The sequence below is a fragment of the Pleurodeles waltl genome, chromosome 3_1, assembly GCF_031143425.1.
Source record: "Pleurodeles waltl isolate 20211129_DDA chromosome 3_1, aPleWal1.hap1.20221129, whole genome shotgun sequence".
Lineage (NCBI taxonomy): Eukaryota > Metazoa > Chordata > Amphibia > Caudata > Salamandridae > Pleurodeles > Pleurodeles waltl.
This window is the reverse complement of record NC_090440.1, coordinates 1,276,903,075-1,276,923,765: the sequence shown is the minus strand read 5'-3', so window position 1 is coordinate 1,276,923,765 and position 20,691 is coordinate 1,276,903,075. Positions and strand designations below refer to the sequence as shown.

General features: G+C 44.8%; 1 protein-coding gene across 3 annotated transcripts in view; it reads right to left on the bottom strand.

The window, feature by feature from the left end:
- Window positions 1–20,691, bottom strand: part of MRAS (muscle RAS oncogene homolog) — a 250,194-nt gene that overhangs the window by 205,371 nt on the left and 24,132 nt on the right. Inside the window, exon 1 of one of the 3 annotated variants that reach the window (XM_069224606.1) lies at window positions 17,777–17,847. The exons of the other annotated variants lie outside the window; for them this stretch is intronic. The gene's annotated coding sequence lies outside the window, so the exon portion shown is untranslated. Of the gene's footprint in view, window positions 1–17,776; window positions 17,848–20,691 lie in introns of those variants that run through there. 3 annotated transcript variants of the gene reach the window in all.

Genomic DNA, 20,691 nt, shown 5'->3' with positions numbered 1-20,691 from the left:
TCATGACACTGTTTTTTCCTTTGTAGTGAAAACATGTGAATGACCAACCAAAATGTCAAGAATGTTTGCCTGAAGCTTAAAAAACTGTATATAAGGAAACCTGACTTTGCATTGAAACACAGTCTCCTGAGAACATACAAATCGTGCTGTTGTACTTCTAGGACACTTGTCAATTGGTTGCAGCCAATAAATTCGATCTTTGACTTCACCTAGAAGACTCTGAGTTTCTGTAGTCTGAATCAGGAAAGTACCCGAGGTCTTTGGGTGTACCCTGGCACCGCTGGGTTACCGGATCAGTACCGGTTCTGAAAAACCCAGTACCTCACCTGTAAGATGTTCTTTCCCTGAGAGCAAGTATCTACCATAACTCTTTTGTTCCTTGACAATTTTCTTCTCCCTTACACTCAGTCACATCTTTGCTCATCCTCTCTTGTGAGTAGGACTGCTGTTCAGGTACCGAGCCACAGGAAAAGCACTGTGCAGGAAGCGGCAGAAGTACAGAGAGACCAGAAACAGAGGGTGAAATAAGCCTAGAGGTAATGTTTGAACTGTGGCCTTTTTAACTTCACTGCCTTCCAGCATTCTGCTTCACTGTCCGTCGCATCCCAAGGCAATAAAAACTGACAAAGGCAAGCTTGCTGCACACCAGATACACTTGTTGTATGGCCCATCAGTTGAGAGGGCTCTGAGACACCCCCAGAGCCTGCTTCTACAGATTACAAGCAGCTACAAAAAGGGTTGGATAGCACAAAGGAAACTGAGAACTACCTGTCTTTCACAGCAAACATTGCTTCAGGACTTGCTGTGAGAAGGTAGCCTCTTTCTAGCCTTGTTACCCCCACTTTTGGCCTGTTTGTGAGTGTATGTCAGGGTGTTTGTCACTGTTTTCACTGTCTCACTGGGATCCTGATAGCCAGGCCTCAGTGCTCATAGTGAAAACACTATGTTTTCAGTATGGTTGTTATGTGTCACTGGGATCCTGCTGGTCAGGACCCCAGTGCTCATAGGTTTGTGGCCTATATGTATGTGTCACTGGGACCCTGTCACACAGGGCCCCAGTGCTCATAGGTGTGCATGAATATGTTCCCTGTGTGGTGCCTAACTGTCTCACTGAGGCTCTGCTAACCAGAACCTCAGTGGTTATGCTCTCTCATGTCTTTCCAAATTGTCACTGACAGGCTAGTGACCATTTTTACCAATTTACATTGGCTTACTGGAACACCCTTATAATTCCCTAGTATATGGTACTGAGGTACCCAGGGTATTGGGGTTCCAGGAGATCCCTATGGGCTGCAGCATTTCTTTTGCCACCCATAGGGAGCTCTGACAATTCTTACACAGGCCTGCCACTGCAGCCTGAGTGAAATAACGTCCACGTTATTTCACAGCCATTTTACACTGCACTTAAGTAACTTATAAGTCACCTATATGTCTAACCTTTACCTGGTAAAGGTTAGGTGCAAAGTTACTTAGTGTGAGGGCACCCTGGCACTAGCCAAGGTGCCCCCACATTGTTCAGAGCCAATTCACTGAACTTTGTGAGTGCGGGGACACCATTACACACGTGCACTACATATAGGTCACTACCTATATGTAGCTTCACCATGGTAACTCCGAATATGGCCATGTAACATGTCTATGATCATGGAATTGCCCCCTCTATGCCATCCTGGCATTGTTGGTACAATTCCATGATCACAGTGGTCTGTAGCACAGACCCTGGTACTGCCAGACTGCCCTTCCTGGGGTTTCACTGCAGCTGCTGCTGCTGCCAACCCCTCAGACAGGCAGCTGCCCTCCTGGGGTCCAGCCAGGCCTGGCCCAGGATGGCAGAACAAAGAACTTCCTCTGAGAGAGGGTGTGACACCCTCTCCCTTTGGAAAATGGTGTGAAGGCAGGGGAGGAGTAGCCTCCCCCAGCCTCTGGAAATGCTTTGTTGGGCACAGAGGTGCCCAATTCTGCATAAGCCAGTCTACACCGGTTCAGGGACCCCTTAGCCCCTGCTCTGGCGCGAAACTGGACAAAGGAAAGGGGAGTGACCACTCCCCTGACCTGCACCTCCCCTGGGAGGTGTCCAGAGCTCCTCCAGTGTGCTCCAGACCTCTGCCATCTTGGAAACAGAGGTGCTGCTGGCACACTGGACTGCTCTGAGTGGCCAGTGCCACCAGGTGACGTCAGAGACTCCTGCTGATAGGCTCCTTCAGGTGTTAGTAGCCTTTCCTCTCTCCTAGGTAGCCAAACCCTCTTTTCTGGCTATTTAGGGTCTCTGTCTCTGGGGAAACTTTAGATAACGAATGCATGAGCTCAGCCGAGTTCCTCTGCATCTCCCTCTTCACCTTCTGATAAGGAATCGACCGCTGACCGCGCTGGAAGCCTGCAAACCTGCAACATAGTAGCAAAGACGACTACTGCAACTCTGTAACGCTGATCCTGCCGCCTTCTCGACTGTTTTCCTGCTTGTGCATGCTGTGGGGGTAGTCTGCCTCCTCTCTGCACCAGAAGCTCCGAAGAAATCTCCCGTGGGTCGACGGAATCTTCCCCCTGCAACCGCAGGCACCAAAAAGCTGCATCTCCGGTCCCTTGGGTCTCCTCTCAGCACGACGAGCGAGGTCCCTCGAATCCAGCGACACCGTCCAAGTGACTCCCACAGTCCAGTGACTCTTCAGCCCGAGTTTGGTGGAGGTAAGTCCTTGCCTCACCTCGCTGGGCTGCATTGCTGGGAACCGCGACTTTGCAAGCTACTCCGGCCCCTGTGCACTTCCGGCGGAAATCCTTTGTGCACAGCCAAGCCTGGGTCCACGGCACTCTAACCTGCATTGCACGACTTTCTAAGTTGGTCTCCGGCGACGTGGGACTCCTTTGTGCAACTTCGGCGAGCACCGTTTCACGCATCCTCGTAGTGCCTGTTTCTGGCACTTCTCCGGGTGCTACCTGCTTCAGTGAGGGCTCCTTGTCTTGCTCGACGTCCCCTCTCTCTGCAGGTCCAATTTGCGACCTCCTGGTCCCTCCTGGGCCCCAGCAGCGTCCAAAAACGCCAAACGCACGATTTGCGTGTAGCAAGGCTTGTTGGCGTCCATCCGGCGGGAAAACACTTCTGCACGACTCTCCAAGGCGTGGGGGATCCATCCTCCAAAGGGGAAGTCTCTAGCCCTTGTCGTTCCTGCAGTATTCACAGTTCTTCAGCCTAGTAAGAGCTTCTTTGCACCAACCGCTGGCATTTCTTGGGCATCTGCCCATCTCCGAGCTGCTTGTGACTTTTGGACTTGGTCCCCTTGCTCCACAGGTACCTTCAGACAGGAATCCATCGTTGTTGCATTGCTGATTTGTGTTTTCCTTGCATTCTCCCTCTAACACGACTATTTTGTCCTTAGGGGAACTTTGGTGCACTTTGCACTCACTTTTCAGGGTCTTGGGGAGGGTTATTTTTCTAACTCTCACTATTTTCTAATAGTCCCAGCGACCCTCTACAAGGTCACATAGGTTTGGGGTCCATTCGTGGTTCGCATTCCACTTCTGGAGTATATGGTTTGTGTTGCCCCTATCCCTATGTTTCCCCATTGCATCCTATTGTAACTATACATTGTTTGCACTGTTTTCTAAGACTATACTGCATATTTTTGCTATTGTGTATATATATCTTGTGTATATTTCCTATCCTCTCACTGAGGGTACACTCTAAGATACTTTGGCATATTGTCATAAAAATAAAGTACCTTTATTTTTAGTATAACTGTGTATTGTGTTTTCTTATGATATTGTGCATATGACACTAAGTGGTACTGTAGTAGCTTCACACGTCTCCTAGTTCAGCCTAAGCTGCTCTGCTAAGCTACCATTATCTATCAGCCTAAGCTGCTAGACACCCTATACACTAATAAGGGATAACTGGGCCTGGTGCAAGGTGCAAGTACCCCTTGGTACTCACTACAAGCCAGTCCAGCCTCCTACACTTGCCATAACAAGTCCATAAAAAGGTAAGAAAGTTTACAGCTTTGTTTAAAATCAGCCACTCTGCTATTGCTACATTTGAACATGGATATTGGCAGCAGCGGCTGCCACAAATCTCAAGGGGAGGGGAGGGTGGTGGGAGGTATAGGGGGGATGAATAAAAAAAAGGTAAAAATAAAAAAAAGTACCTGTTCCCGTCGCCACTGCGTTTCTCCTATGTTCTTCTTCTGGTGTCCCAGCATTCACTGGGACACCAACACAGGCTCCCCAGCAACTCTGGCGTTGCTCTCATGCTAATCCTAATGTAAAGAGACAATGAGGCAGGTACCCTCTAACCCTTGTGACCAGGGTAGTAAATGAAAGTGAATTAATGGTCAAAGCAAGGGGGAAGTATACCTAGACTTCCACAGTGATCTAATAACTCAGTAATTCTAAATATGCAAAGTAGCATCAATAGCAATTTGTTGAATTTATTGTGTTTCTCCTTCACATTTTATCACAAGAATAAGGTTATACTTGTCTTGGTAGGTGCTCCTAGTTTAAAAAAACACACAGTGAAAGTGAATATTGTGCAGAGAAGTGAAGGTGATATATACAACATATACAGAAGGTGGTTTATGAACAATATGGACTTCTAGCGGCTCCGTCAGTCCAGGAAGCTCTTAAGTCACATGAAGTTTCTTTACAGTTTTTAATCCACATTCCAAAATATGTCGACGTTTCGACCCCAAAAGTAGAAATAAATCAATTATGGGTCATCATCAGGACTGGGAATAAAGTCTGGTCGGTAGCACCTAGGAAATCCAGTGTTGGATTATGGTCCTGTGGTTTGAGACTTCTTCATGTTAAGTAGTATGATATGGACTGAAGACGTAGTGAACTTCAGTCTAAGGGTGTCAATCTGATTGATGCAGTCTTCTTTATGGTGCATTCAAAGCACAACAAGACCATAACGAAACTTCGACATGTTTTTGAATGTGGATTAAAAACTGTAAAGGAACTTTATGTGACTTCAGGGCTTCCTGGATTGACGGAGCCGCTAGAAGTCCATATTGTTCATAAACCACCTTCTGTATATATTGTATACATCACCTTCACTTCTCCGCACAATATTCACTTTCACTGTGTTTTTTTAAACTAGGAGCACCTACCAAGACAAGTATAACCTTATTCTTGTGATAAAATGTGAAGAAGAAACACAATAAATGCAACAAATCGCTATTGATGCTTCATTGCATATTTATAATTACTGAGTTATTAGATCACCGTGGAAGTCTAGGTATACTTCCCCCTTGCTTTGACCATTAGTTCACTCTCATGCTAAACCTAGCATGAATGCAGCGCCAGGATTGGTCTGAGCGGCTTGTTCTGCTGCTCAGACACTACGTGGGTGTCTGTGGAGTTTCTCCAGCCCAGCCGTGTAGCACAGCCGGATTGGAGAAACCTAAGTGAGCATGTGTGTTTGGCCGGCGTAAGATGGCTGGCCAAACACACATGCGCACTTAGTGCACCGATTCCACTCCCCATTCCTGTGGCACAGCACTGCCACTCCCCGTACCTGCTGATGGCTGAGCCAGCAGCTGGAAGATAAAATTACAATGAAATATCATTTTATCTTTCAGCTCCTGACTTAGCCAGGGGGGCGATGCTCCTTCGCCATTGCAATGGAGTCGCCCCTGGATATTGGACAGCCCCGTCTTCGGGCTTTTATAATGAAGCTGGTTGATCCTGCAATTCATTTAGACTTTCATGCAGAAAGATATTTATTCTTGGAGCCTTTGTCAGCAAAGTAATATTTTCAGTGAGTCTGCTTTACAACTATCAGTTTGAAATGAATCAAGAGGCACATGCTAGATGAATTTGCTTGATTAGTTTTCTTTGTCCTATTGGAATCAGAGCTGTGCACATGCCAACACCCGTACCAGCCACTATGTTATAAGCTGTATAATTTCACCGCATGACATTCTAGTTTGCGAGGACAGCAGTAAATAGTTACAAATAAGGCAGCGGCAGCCCCTTTTTTTAGGGCAAAGGAGCGTCACTCCCCTGTTACAAGTGCCACTGCAAAGCTGAAAAATAAAATGGTAATAAAATACATTTATTACCATTTTATTTTATCTTTCCCCAGCCAAGCTGTGCTTGGGGGCGGGGTCACTGCTGCTGACTGGCAGCAGGGGAATGGTGCTCACTGCACTAGTTTTACACTGCACATGTCATGTTGGCCGGCTGTCTTTCGACGGAAAGCCTGACGTGCAGTGTACGCCTCTCCACCTAGCTTTCTAAGACAGCTAAGTGGAGAGCAGGCTCAGGCCCTCGTTTCCTCCAGGGGCATCGAGGCAGCCTGCTCCAGCCAATCCTGGCACTGCTTCCATGCTGCTGAACATTATCAGCAGCATGCAAACAGTGTCTGGATTGGTGTGGAGAATTCCATTGCTGCACTCAGAGCGCCGAGGGACTCACGAGGACCGGAGGAGGCGAGTCAATAGAGGAAAGTGCATTTTTATTTTTTGCTTTTATTCAGAAGCTCGTGGTTCCATATGTGGCTGGTACCCTAAATGTTTAGTTTTGTTGCTCCAAAAAATGTTTGGGGTGCCACTGAAAGACTGCAAGTTCAGACAGGAACATAAATGCTAACCTACGCAGCAGCATGATGCTTCGATCAGCCTGCCTCCATAGTGTTGCCACTGATTTCCATTTCATTAGCAAGAGCAGTGGGCTAATCATAATACCGAAAATGCTTTTCTCTCCACCCTTTTTTTAAAGTCAGTGGCTAGGGATGGAAATTGTATACTGGATTCATCCCTAGCTTTCCCTGAAAATGCAGAGTAGGCTGAACTCGGAACCAGCGGCTGGTTTCTCATTAAATGTCCAGAGGCTCATACCGGCTTGCACTCAACACTGTAGCACTGTTTAATGATAATGAAGGGATAACAGTAGGTGGGTGTGGCCCCCATGCACTAGAGAAGGAACTGCTATTACAGTCTGGGTCTTATTTCAGTATACACCTTGCACATACCGACGTTTGTCTCGTTCTGACCTTTTAAAGTAAAACTAAATATTTTCAAAACTTTACTGTTAACCCCTGAAGCCCACATACCTTGCTGAGAAGACTCTGCATTGACAAAAGGAACATTCAACATATAACCCTTCTGAAAAGATAGTTGATTAACACGTAAATTGCAGGTAAGCGGGCTTCACCATGTACCAACTTTTCTATGACATTTTCAATCCTGGCATATTGTATTTGTCTCAGACCTACTGGCCTAGTTATCAACGAGGGGTGTGCAAAATCGAAAAATTATCCCCGGGTAACTTAACAAAATGATGGGAAAATTCAGGGAAACTACACAAGATGGCTAATTAGGCATTCAGTGCTGTTTTCTTAGTGCAAAATGCATGCTGGTTTACTACTGAATGCACCCCTGCGTCCAAATTGGACATGAGGGTGCATCTTGCGCTAAGAAATTTGCAGCCTGAACAACGCTCGAGTTCTGTTCATGTAGGATTTTTGTCCTAAATTACTCTTACTTACTCGAGCAGACATGAAGGTGTTGTTTCAGGAATTTTGCATAACAAGCATAAAACAAAACTCCAGAAATGAAGCTGCAGAAGTAAAATTTTGCCCGGGTGTATTATCAACACAGGGCCTTTATTAGTAGTTTCTTCTGCTGAGAGATTATTCAAAACATTTTCACTTTTGTCCCTTCAGGGATCTCCAAAATAATGAATAAAGCACGCTTTTAAGGTTCAGGTTTGGAGATGCGTTCTACAGGGAATACTAGATTAAGAATTACTGACTCTAGAGACTATTCCCACCCCTGTACAGTGAGCTCTAAGTTCAGTTTCAATGGGAAATAAAATACAGATCTAGAATTATCACATCTTTTCCTGCATGTTTAGTGCCAGTTTGGCCTTGGTTCCTTGCACATATTCTTCCTGCTTTCAGACCTGTTTCCCTGCACAAATGAATCTCAAGGACAGGGGCGGCTCCTCCATAAGGGCGGAGGAACGTCGCCCCCGCCAGCAGCAAATGCTGCAAATCCTTCCACAAGGAAGGGATAATAAACAGTGCTTATTATCCCTTCCTTGAGAAAGGGGAGGGGCATTGGGGGGTGACTGTGCACTTCCCTCAGAGCACATGTGTGTTTGGCCGGCTGTTTCAGGACGGCCAATAACACATGCGCACAGGGCTCTCTCCAGCCCAGCAACACAGTTGCTGGGCTGTAGAGTGGCTGCACTAGCTCCCAGTCTGTCTGGGAACGCCCTAGCTGGGTGCTCCCAGCCAAACCTGATGCTGCTTTGAGCAGCGTCAGGATTGGCTGCAGGGCAGGCTGGGAGCCTGTGCCTGCATGCAGCAGAGGAACAAAGGAGCGTCACGGGAGTGGAGGTAAGTTTTTCTTTTGTTTGTTTTTTTAAATGTTAATTATTACCCTTCCCGGCGCACCGCCCCGCCCAAGGAATCCAGCAGCGACTACTCAAGAGTAGATACATGGTGTGAGTCAGCACCCAGTAGACTCCGAATCAGATGGGGCATATTTTCGACAGAGAATGCAAGAAAATATCTGGTTTCGAGGTTAAGGTAGATGAGTTTATGAAGAACGTTTCTAGAGTGCCCCACAACATTGCTTCTGGGTGCACAGCCAGAAGGGGCTCTTCTCGGATTAGTAGGAGATCATATGAACATCAAATTTAGAATACAGATTATTGTTAAACATAGCTTATGTATTGACCTCTTGTGCCACAGAGGGGGTTATTCTAACTTTGGAGGAGGTGTTAATCCGTCCCAAAAGTGACGGAAAAGTGACGGATTTACCACCAGTCGTATTACGAGTCCATTATATCCTATGGAACTCGTAATACGGCTGGTGGTATATCCGTCACTTTACCGTCACTTTTGGGACGGATTAACACTCCTCCAAAGTTAGAATAACCCCCAGAGTCCTGTAAATCCCACGAGTTTGTGTTTTTGAGTACGATAAGGTGTGCTCGTTCTGGGTTCCAGATGCCCAGGCTCTCATTAAAAAGGCTGTGATAACTCTAGTACAGGCTGGGCTACATGTTTGCACAGTCATGGATGGGCCCACTGTGTGCCAATCTAAACACTTTAACCGAGGCAGCAGAAGCCGCCACATTATTTCACCAGTAGATTCTCATGGAAACAGTAAAGTAAAATTCATTGCTGTTGGAAACAAATCTGATACAAATCAAATCTCTAAAGCATCAGATCTGCATTATGCTGGGAGAAGTGCACAAAACCGCAGTGTTGACTGGTGTTCTAGGAAATGGCTGGAACACTTGATAAAGGACTTTTCTTTCAGTACAATTCCAGGAAATGGAATACCCCTCTCTTTGATGTCTCCGCCTGCTGACTAACTTTCAGTTATATGGCAAAAATGTAGGTACGACCTTCAGAGGAAAAGAAAAAATACAATAGGATATTATGTAGTACAGAGTCCACTAAACTGCACCTATCACAGTTACAATTCCAGAGCACACATGTGGCATGATACTATTGAGGGGTCAGTGGAAGTGCCTTCCTGTGTTGACTTTTCTTTAAATATGCAGGCCACAAATAAAGGATGGCTACAGTTTGGTGACACCCACCCATAGCGCCACTGGAATCATGTGGCATGGGAGAACAAAATTATGTAACAGGGTTGAATAAACTATGCACCAAAAAGAAAATTATGTGGCATAATGCAGCAAAGTTTGTGATAGTATCAGGGGCGGCTCCTCCACTATGGCGGAGGAGCGTCGCCACCCACCTGCAGCAGGAGCCACAAAACTTTTGCAGTAAAAACATAACCATGTGTATTATGTTTTTACTGCAAACGGGGCGGGCCATGGGCATGACAGGGACTGAGGAGGAGTGTGCATATGTATGTTTGGCCGGCCGTTTCTGGCCAGCCAAACATACATGCGCGGTAGCTCTGTCCAATCCAGCAACGGGTTGAAGAAAGCAGGCAGAGGCTCTTACTCTGCCTTGAAGTGTCCAGCCAGGGCGCTACATCCAATCCTATTGCTGCTTTCATGCTGCCAGCAGCATGGAAGCAGTGCAAGGATTGGACGCAGCGTAGGCTGGGAGCCTGAGCCTGCCCCTGCAGATAAGGAGCAGTTCGGAGGTGGCAAGGTGAAACAGGTACATTTAAAAAGAAATAAAAACATTTTGGGGTCGTGCTACCCCCCCCCCCCCCAGCGCCACCCCGCCCCTTCTTCCTCCTGCGAGCCGTGACAGGATAGTATAGCTTCAGAATCGCTTAATTCCTATAGTCCCGCAGACAGATGTCAAGTACTGACACTCCATCTGTCCCAGCAATATGGCCGTGTTTGTTAGCTGTTTGTTATCCCATACACACAAAAATGTGGCCTCATGGGATGCTTTTCGACCCCTCTTGGAATTTCTACTCCCTCTTTAAAAAGGGTCAAGGAGTTGGTACCTTTGCTGTTTTTAATTGTTTACCAATGGCCAGCCAACATTTGTTCTTTGATGGTTGTATTCAGGCCTCCAAGTGGTGAGAATCTCTCTCCTATGGGTTTAGCAGACATTTTTCTTTCACAATTAGAGTAAGAAAATTTCCAGTAGCAAACAAAAGCATTACAGGTTGACAGTGGAGAGATTAACTCATTCTATTATTGTCATACAAGTGTGTCCTTTATATCACATTTCTAGCCAATTCGCTTTACATTGAACACAGTACGCCTGGTTGTTACACACTCAAACCAGCTACTCATATAATTAATCTTCATTATTCATGAGTTTCTTTGGCCTAAGGATTGCACGCAGATTTTAGCCTGAGTGTTCTCAGCTGTGCCAAAACAAGTATGAAAGGCTTCAATGCTAGCATCTATGAAATAGGGACAAAGGTGAACAAGCATTTGCAATGCAATAGGTCTCACATATGCTTGAGTTAGAGCTACTGGCATTGTAAATTCATAACAGGACTTTTCTTGCAACATAAATGGTCAACCCTGCCTCATGATTTCGTCTTTTCCTGTCATATAATTCCAGTGGCCCTGCATATAACTAAAGCACTTCCATTTACCTTCTTCCTCTATCTGCTGCAAAACACGAGAATGTTGCCATTTAGCATCCTGATTTACATCTGCTAAGCTAATTCCAATAGAGTACCACTTTCACCACCCCACTATCAGAGTTGCTGGCTGGCTAAAACAATTCTCAAAAAAAAAAAAGACGCAAGACAGCCACAAAGGAGAAATAAACTAGAAGGGTCACCCAAACATATCAAGAGTGTTCAAACAGTCATTGTGTAATAAGCATGTTAAGTTGGCCTGAATCATGGTCATAATTGTAATAAGGAGAGATTATAAAACATATACAATTATCATATAAACATTTATCAGAAATAAACTTTTTGCATTAGACTGTAATGCTCCAAACATCCCTTAGAGGGCACCATAACAAAAATATAATTTGTAAGAAAACACGTCATGTAACTGTATTGTTAGCCCCTAGAGGAGATAACCCCGTGAAAAAAACAGGAGAAAGTAATGCAGTGTAACCATATACTTAGCACCTAGAGGATGTGTTTAAGACTAGCAGGCCTTTTGCAATGATATTACAAACAAGGCCTTTAAAACAAAACTTCTCCTAGCTATAAAACAAAAGTTGTAGCCATGAGAAAGCTTATAAGACACTGAATATTGGGATGTGTTATTATTTTGGGGTCCCCATTAATCTAGTGTGGGGACCCAGAGATGATGTAGAGAGAGCGATTTGAAGGTGGTCCCATTGTCCTAGGGCCACCACAGGGTGAGTTATGAGCAAAAATGTTTTGTGAAAGTAATGTCTTACAAAGCATTATGGGGCAGGTTTTTCATTCTGCAAATATTATAGTATTGTATTGTAATGCTCAGAACAGCCGCTAGAGAATTCCACAGTAAAAGTAACATTTGAAAGAAACGTGGTCATGTAACCATACACTCAGACTTTAAAGAGCATAACCACATGAAAAAGAATGGGAAAAGTAATGCAATGTAACCATATATCAAATTCCTAAAGGCTACCAGAACTATTGCAATAATATTACAAACAAGGCCCATAAACCATAACTTCTCTCAGCCGTAAAACATAAGTTCCAGCCTTGAGAATGCTTAAAAAGGTGGTAGGGGTTATTATTTTGGTGTCCCCACTAACATAGTGTGGTGTAGATCGAAAGGGCATGTTGTGGTCAATGTTTTGAAGGTGGTCCCATTGTCCTAGGACCACCACAGGCTGAGATATGAGCAAAACTGTTTTGTAAAATTAATGCTCTACAAAGCATTACGGGACATGTTTCCATGCCACGAGTATTTTAATAAGCTGATATGACTGTAATGCTTAGAACAACCCGTAGAGAACACCACAATGAAAATAGCATTTGTAAGAAACAATGTCATATAAATATATAGTTAACCCTTGAAAGGCATAACCACACAAAAAAATGGCAACAAATAATACAGCATAACCATATATGTAGCGTATCAAGAACATATTACATTATATATATATTCAGGAGTAACAAGCCTATAACAATAATATTACTCAGGGGTGTGGAATTTATTAAAATATCTACTTGTCCAGGGGACAGGTTGCTTCTCAAATCTACTTGTCCTGTAAAAAGATCTACTTGTCCCTTTGGTGCCATGTAGTGTGGCGACAAATTATGGCAGCAATCTCATTATGTAAGAACTCTGATAATAGCCTCTCTGATTATGCCAGGGCTACTACCATAGTAGGGCTTGAATACTTGCAATTTCAATCCCTACTGTAGCAATTTCCTTATTTTGCCACCTTTCTGCAGATCTCCATACTGGGGCTGGAGGAAGCAGTAAGCAATAGTTCCAGGGCTGGAATGCCTTTGAGTCTGCAAACCTACTAACCTGCATGTTTTAAAGATTTTCACCAGCTTCTCTCTAATATTTTCCCATAATAAGAAAGGTTGGACATTTACTCCTGACAATGGCAGAATTAGAACTTCTTCCAGGGTTGGGAAGAAAGTGGCTGGAGGGAAAATGAACTTGCAAATGCTCAATAGATTTTCACATGAGCAAATCTACACATGCGTATTTACCCATGCTAAAATACAGTTCACAAATATTTTATAGGGGTACGACATATACCATGGGTGCACTTTTGTGACTTTCTTTAAGAATTTGGGGCCACATGTAGGTAGGTTCAGATTTGCGACTCGCAAATCCGAATGTAGGATGGTGTCCCTGACACCATCTGTGATTCGCAAGGGCTTCGCAAATGCCCACCTAATGAATAATCATGAAGTGGGTCGCAATTTGCAACCCCCTTGCGAATAGCGGACCTCACAGGGATGGTGGCTTGCTGGAGACAGCAGACCACCATGTCTGTGACTGCTTTTCAATAAAGCAGTTTCTTTTTTTTTTGTAATGCAGCCCGTTTTCCTTAAAGGAAAACGAGATGCATTACAAAAACGAAAAATGAAACTTTTTCGTTTAATTTTTTCAGCTGGACCACTGCCTGCTCTGAAAAAATGTTTACAGTGACATTTCACAATTTTGCGAAAGTGTTAGCACCCATTTGAAATGGGTGCAAACTGCAAATGGTTTGCGCCCACTTTCGCGGTCACAAAACAATCCTACATTGCACTTCAAGTCGCAGTTAGGAAGGGAACACCCCTTCCTAATTGCGACAACCCGTTTTGCGATTCAGTAACCAGGTTACCGAATCGCAAAACTGGGTTTGCGCATCGCAATGTGCTTTTTGCACCTCGCAAACAGCGAAAGTCGTTGTTTGCGACATGCAAAAAGCTACCTACATGTGGGTCTTGGTCCCTAATTAGGTCTGATGTTAACAAAGACATTTTGTTTTTATTAAACTTCTATTTCTCTCTCTTTCGGCTGGCTTTACTGTGAGTGATCGCATTCTGCTCTTCCACAAGGAGCATATTGGCACACAAAGTAGTTTTGTTCAGTGTCAGGAACTACAGTGGCAATCAGTGACGTAACGAAATTGGAGGGTGCCCCTTTGCAAAGAACATGGAGGAGCCCCCTCTCTAGACTCACTCAGGGCAGGTGCTGTGCTGAAGGGGCCCCCTGGAGGGCGGCTGCGGGGCCTTTGTTATGCCACTGGTGGAAACGTGTGCTTTTAGAGTTCAAAAACTTTTTGGGGGGGTTTGCCAGTGTTTGTTACAATGTTGAGGGCCTGGTAGCTCCCACAACAATAAAGTGTTACAAAAGCCATGTCAAAACAAGACACGCATTGATGAAACTAAAAGACTTATAAAAATATGTCAGATCAGTTGGCTTTGTCAGTGTTTGTTTATTTTCATGCTTCCCATATTCGTGTTGAAAATGGTTACACTGATTTCCCATTAGAAATATTTTTGGGAAATACTAGCATGCATCAACACATTTTACTAAATGACACTTCATTTGCATCTAATCAGAGAGCATTCAGGGAGCATTATACTTAGCCTCATAGCCTAAACTTTTCAAACATGTGAATACACATTTATTTATTTTTTGTACTGGAACCAACGTCAGTAGTGAAGTGTGACCTTAAAACATTTATTTACAGCACTCACCCTAATAATGAAGGCTTTGAAATAATGAACCATAAATACAACTTCGAACAGCCTTATCTTATGGAAACACATTACCTCAACTGCAGAGAGTTCCACTCTCTGTAAACAAGCAGCCAAAGGGTTTGTGCTGCAGAGGGTTGGGCCTACTTGTCCCAAGGACAAAGTAAACATAAAAACTTGTTGCCCTTGACCCCAAACAAGATGTCCCGGGCGTCGGGCGATAGGAATTCCACTTCCCTGAAATTACAAACAAAGCTTTTAAAACATCAACTATCCCAAACTGTAAAACAAAAGTTCAAGCCATGAGAAAGCTTGAAGGGACGCTAAATGGTGGGAAGGGTTATTATTTTGGAGTCCCCACTAGCCTAGTGCGAGGACCAAAAGATGATGTAGACAGAAAGAGCATGTTGCTGTGAACGTTTTGGTGGTGGTCCCAAGGTGGAGTTATGAGCAAACATGTTTTATCAAAGTAATGCCCTGCAAAGCATTATGGGTCGGCTTTTCCAGACTGCAGTAAATATTGTAGTATCGGCTCTCCCGCTGTGCTGGGAGAGCCACTTTAGCTTTGAGTATTTCTGTTTTACGTAAAGCATTCACCAATTTCAAGTGTTTTAAGGGGAGAGCCACAAGAAATTAATTTGATTCGGTAACTGTGAACAATGTGACCAGTGCACCAATTCTGCTGATCGAGTTCACGCTGTTGTGCCTGCTCACGCTGTGAGTTCCATGGACACCAGGCAGCACGAAGGGAGGAGACAAAAGAAATATTTCACCAACGCTGAAGTATATCGGCAGTTGTGCAATAAGCCATGTAACAGGAGCAGTCTGCAAGGCGTGACAAAAACAGCTTCAAGGCAGGAGAAACGTAAAGCATTTACCAATGACATCAAGTGATTTTTGAAAGGCAAGCCCAGGAATGAATGAAAGTGATGGGCGTGAGATGGGCATGGTTAACAGCACACAATACTTACAACAGGTCAAAGCGCTTACGCGCTCAACCTAGATAGGGCCCTCTAGTGTATGCTCATAAGGGGATGGAAGAAGCCCAGTTTAAAAGATAAAATGATTCTGCCTCATCTTATTAACAAGTTACAAACCGCAGCAGCTACAAAAGGAAGGCCAGCAGTCGGATGATTCTTGGCAAGAGCTGGTTGGCACTATCTCCTGTGGGTGTGGGTCATGTGTTGGAATGGGGTGAACTTTTTGGTGGCTTAAGTAGATTGCTCATCAGTTAGCTCATTTTCAAGTTTTGCCTTGCATTTCTTGCAAAATCTCATGAGAAAGTATAAAAAGAGAGAATTGGAATGAAAGGCACAACTAAAGGCTTTGTGATTTGTGCTCCCCCCTGCAGCTTCACCTTGAAATTTCATCTAATTTCAGCAGCTGAACTGTGTGGGTGAAAAACACATGACTAGCGATGACCATGTGTGGGAAAGGACTTCTTTTGACATGGTTAGCCCCCCAATGTTTGCCTGGAAAATGATGTGGTTTCAAACAGTAAGGGCCCTGGGCCCCTGCTAAGCAGGATCGCAGGGCCAGATCTCTCTCCCCAACACTGTACTATGTTTGACACTTCAGCCAACTTTATAAGTCCCTAGTAAATGGTACCCCTGGTACCTAGGACATAAGTACTGAAGAGGGCCCCTCAGAGCTGCAGCACCAACTGTGCCCCTCTGAGAGGACTCACAACTGTCTCATACAGACTGCCACTGCAAGCGCATGACAAGGTGAATGTAAAGTTGCAAAGTCGACATGACACTCACCCAGAGTGCTGGGCCCACTAACACTGCATGTAATACAAGTAAGTCACCCCTCTGGCAGGCCTTGCAGCCCTACGGCAGGGTGCACTACAATGTATGTGACAGCATATGCAGGGATGAGCAAATATGCCCCTACAGTGCCTTTGCTAAACCTTAAGATATAGTAAGTGTACAGGGGAGCCATAGCAAATCCATGTGCTGGACACTGGTCATTATGAGTTCCCTAGCTACACAACTGCCTCTCTGAACCCTGGGTTGTTTGGTATCAAACAACTCAGAATAATAAACCCCCGCTTATGCCAGTGTTGGACTTATTTTAAAATGTAACCAGAGGGCACTTTAGAGGTGCCCCCATAAACCTACAAGCCCTAGCATGGTAGCTGACTGGTCCTGACCAACCTGCCACTACTAGACATGATTCTGGACTCCTGGGGTGAGAGTTTTTTGCTCTCAGGAGCTAGAACACAAAGCCTTTCCTGAGTGGAGATGTTACCCCTCCTCCCCCAGGCACCCTGTGCCAGCGTTCAGTTTCAAAGGCTTTACCTCCTTTGAAATCTGACTCCCACCACTGCTGCTAGCAGCAGATGGCCGACCAATGAGTTTTCCCCCAATTTAAGTGGGAAAACCGGCAGGAAAACTTGCAAGGATAGGAGGGATGGCCATCACCAGCCTGCACCACCATTCAGGTATGGCAGGCGAGGTGACCACTCCATCTCGTTGTCCTCCATCTTGGATGGTGGGAAAATAGCCAATCAGGGTTAGGGATGTGACCCTTCCCACAGGAATTGGTCACTTAGTGGGTAGTCACGTTAAGGTAATTGGCCCATTGGCCACTACCAGGTACTCCCCCTAAAACCGCCTAAATGCAGTATTTAGTGGGCATTCCTAGACCAACAGATAAGATTTGATAGACACAAAAAGACCAGGAACAAAGACGACCTGAGGCACGAGAACAGAAGTCCTGCTGCATAAAGAAAAAGGTGCCAAGCCCTGCCTGCTGCTCCACGGACTCGATAATTGCCGATGAGGTGTCGCCTGGAAATCTGAAGGACTCAGCAAAACCCCAGAGCACCTCCAGTCTTCCGAAAATCACCCAGAACCTCCCTCAGAGTGAAAGTACCATTCTCCTGCACCCTGCAGGCAAGGAACCAGTGAAGTCCAGTTCACTGACTGGCAGCTGACCAAAGAACCGGACCAAATAGCTTGACCAAATTTCACACAATAGACCTGGAAGGACAAAACCTACCAGTGTGCCAAGTTTGGTGGCACCGGGACTTTCAGGGCCTGAGATGTACCATTACCCATGGTACTGGACCCCAAACATCAGACACCCAGAAGCAAAGTCCACTCCGGACTTTCAAGAGCCCAGAAGCAAGCACTAGACAAGGAACTTCAGGACAGCGAAGAACCACCCCCAGAGTGGCCCTGCTGACCTGTGAACCACCCTCCAAGTGACCTGCTCTCCTTAACCCCTTGCAATCTTCCCTCTCCAAGGGAACCCACCGGGCATACCTTTAAGTCCATCTGTGCAGCGTGTTTCCAAGTGGTCCCCCTCTCCGTTGTGCATCAGCTCCAAGACTTTCAGCTGCTGCTTCCGCTTGAACAGCCTGAACATCCCCGGCTGTCCCGCAGAACACCTCGATTAACTTGACCTAAAAATAGAAGGAGACACTTGTGAGAGCATTGCCTGGTTTTATATGCAATTTAAAATATTTTCTCATTGATTCCTATGGTGCGTAATTACGCACAAAAACAGAACATTTTCTAAACTTTGAAAAATCATAACTAGAAAAAGTACTTACCATATATTGTTGATCTTGGTCTTACAATTTTATAAAGCTCTGAAGTATTTTTGTGAATTGGTCTTGAATTATTCTTCTGAGTGTGTGTCCACATTTATTGATACTGTGAGTACAACAAACGCCTGGCACATCTCCAAGAAAAGTCTAACTGCTTGCTCACACTACCACAAAAACATAGCATTAGTTGGTCTGCTTTTTAACTCTGGATACCAAGGTGGAGTTGCTTTGAATCTTGACACAGTGCACGTCATTTTCGTTCACTATATAGAGAGCTAGCCTCCTACACTATGGCTCTTGTATCCCAGTGTTGGCCAGTAACTGCTATTACCTTTCCACTGGGACTGGTGCAACTCATTGTGAGGCCCTGTCTATTGAATTTAGATAATGGACCTACGCATGTGGCTTCTTTGAAGGTCACTGATGTGTGACATTTTGGGGGTTATTCTAACTTTGGAGAAGGTGTTAATCCGTCCCAAAAGTGACGGAAAAGTGACGGATTTACCACCAGCCGTATTACGAGTCCATTATATCCTATGGAACTCGTAATACGGCTGGTGGTATATCCGTCACTTTACCGTCACTTTTGGGACGGATTAACACTCCTCCAAAGTTAGAATAACCCCCTTTATGTCACTAAACAGCAATATTTGAGGTCAGGCATTAATGTATTGTCTTGTCTGCACAGCAAAGCAGTGCCTGGGCCAAACAAAAATGAACCATATTATTTATTTCCGAATATTCCTTAATAGGAAGGACAGCAATGTGTTGCTTCTATGAGGTGAGGGCTGCATCCCAGCAGATGCAGGCAAGACGGCACATTCTAAAATGTTTCCAATGGTGTAACTTTTCCCAACATGATATCCTCAAGCAGCAAAACTCACACCCTCCACCCCAGCAAATGTAGCCACACATGTAAAATAGTGCCAGTGTGTTCTTTTTGCTTCACCTTTTCTCACTGAGAAGCATCTGCACGTCTGCTAGGCACACGAGATTCCCACTAATATTAGACGAGGTGATTACTATCTTCCAGACACATCAAAATGAAAATTGGGAGATTTTTTAATTAAAATAGTTTAAGTAATATAACAAACCCTGACAGAGTTTAAAGGGAATATTTTATAATTCTCACAGAACCTAGCAAGCAATGCACAGGGTACTGTTCACGGTGAAAATTCAGGAAGAAGCTATAATCATACATCCATGCAGCATTTTTCCACTGCACGTGGACATCTGGTGGCAGTACCTAGAGCATTGTCCTGTGCCTTGGGGTACGAGGAGTAACTGTCATATGCATAATCTAAGCATGCGTCTAAATCGGAGCAGATAAGACTGGCGCTGAGGATATTCTAATGCACTGTATTGCTGCTATCTAAACTGGGTGAAGAGGTGGGGGGATCCTATGAGTATAGGAGAAGGGTGGAGAAAAGAGGGGAGGTTAGAGATAAACCACGTACACAAATGCCCGTCCACCATACCCATGCATTGTTTCATATATCTGTGTGCATGCATGCATTCATCCATTCATCCACATAAATCCATCTAATCCAACCATGCAATCTTCCATGAACCCACACACTCGTGAATCAGTATTTATTACTTCATTTATACTCTGTTGTGTGTCCATCTTTCCATCCATTTGTCATCCAAATATGCACCAATACTTGTCAGTGCATCCATCTCTATCCTCACAATCATGCATCCATATGTCTTCCTGTGTTTGCATCCATGCCAGCGCTTGTGTTGTTTGTGACTTTTTGCATTATTGCCTTTCAATGTATTGTGCATTCTTATGAATATGGGGGGTCTTTGTGGGGTGTCCCTGTGTGCGTGCACATGGGTGACTGCATGGATGCATGTGGTTATATTGTTGTTTCTGCTTGTGCCTCTGTGCGCTTGTGTGTTTGTTCTTTTGAGGGCGCCCAACGTCAAACCCACAATTCTTGTCAATGCTTGTTTTTTTCTGATTCCTGAATTTGTGTGCGTGGAAGTAAACTGTAGCTTCCGGGCAATGCATCACAACATTTGATACACTTAGAGTGTACTTTTTAAACAAGCCTTAGTTTCAGCATATGCATTTTTTTCCAAAAGAAGGAACAGTTAAGCCAGGAGATAAAAGAGCTCCGTCGGATAAAATATATTTGAATTTCGGAGATATTGGATTTCCTGGCAACGTTTATAGGGAGTTTCCCTGGCCAGGATTGTCCAGCTGTACTTTATAACGCCGACAGACCCCAGCAAAGAATGCAAGGAAACCGTGATTCACGCAGCACTGCCCACAAAAGCGATAGCGATTCAATTCTGCGTGTATTTTCCTCTTTGCTTTTTCGCTTAGAGCCTGCTGATGCATATCATCATGTGCTGTTCAGTTTCCTGTTTGCAATGCTGCTCTGTGGACCAAGAATAGGGGATTCTCACTTCGGTAGGTTAGACTTAAAGGAACAGTTCTACTTTTCCTGGACAGTATGGGCAGTCTTCATTGATCCACTTTTATGTTTGGGTGTCACCTCCAAATATCTCTTGCGTTTGTATCCCTATGTCACCTTCAAACCGCTCCTGCTTATCTATCCCAGTCTTAGGGCCTGTTTCACAAACAGCCTCCGCAATTGTGGTGGAATCTCCTCAGTG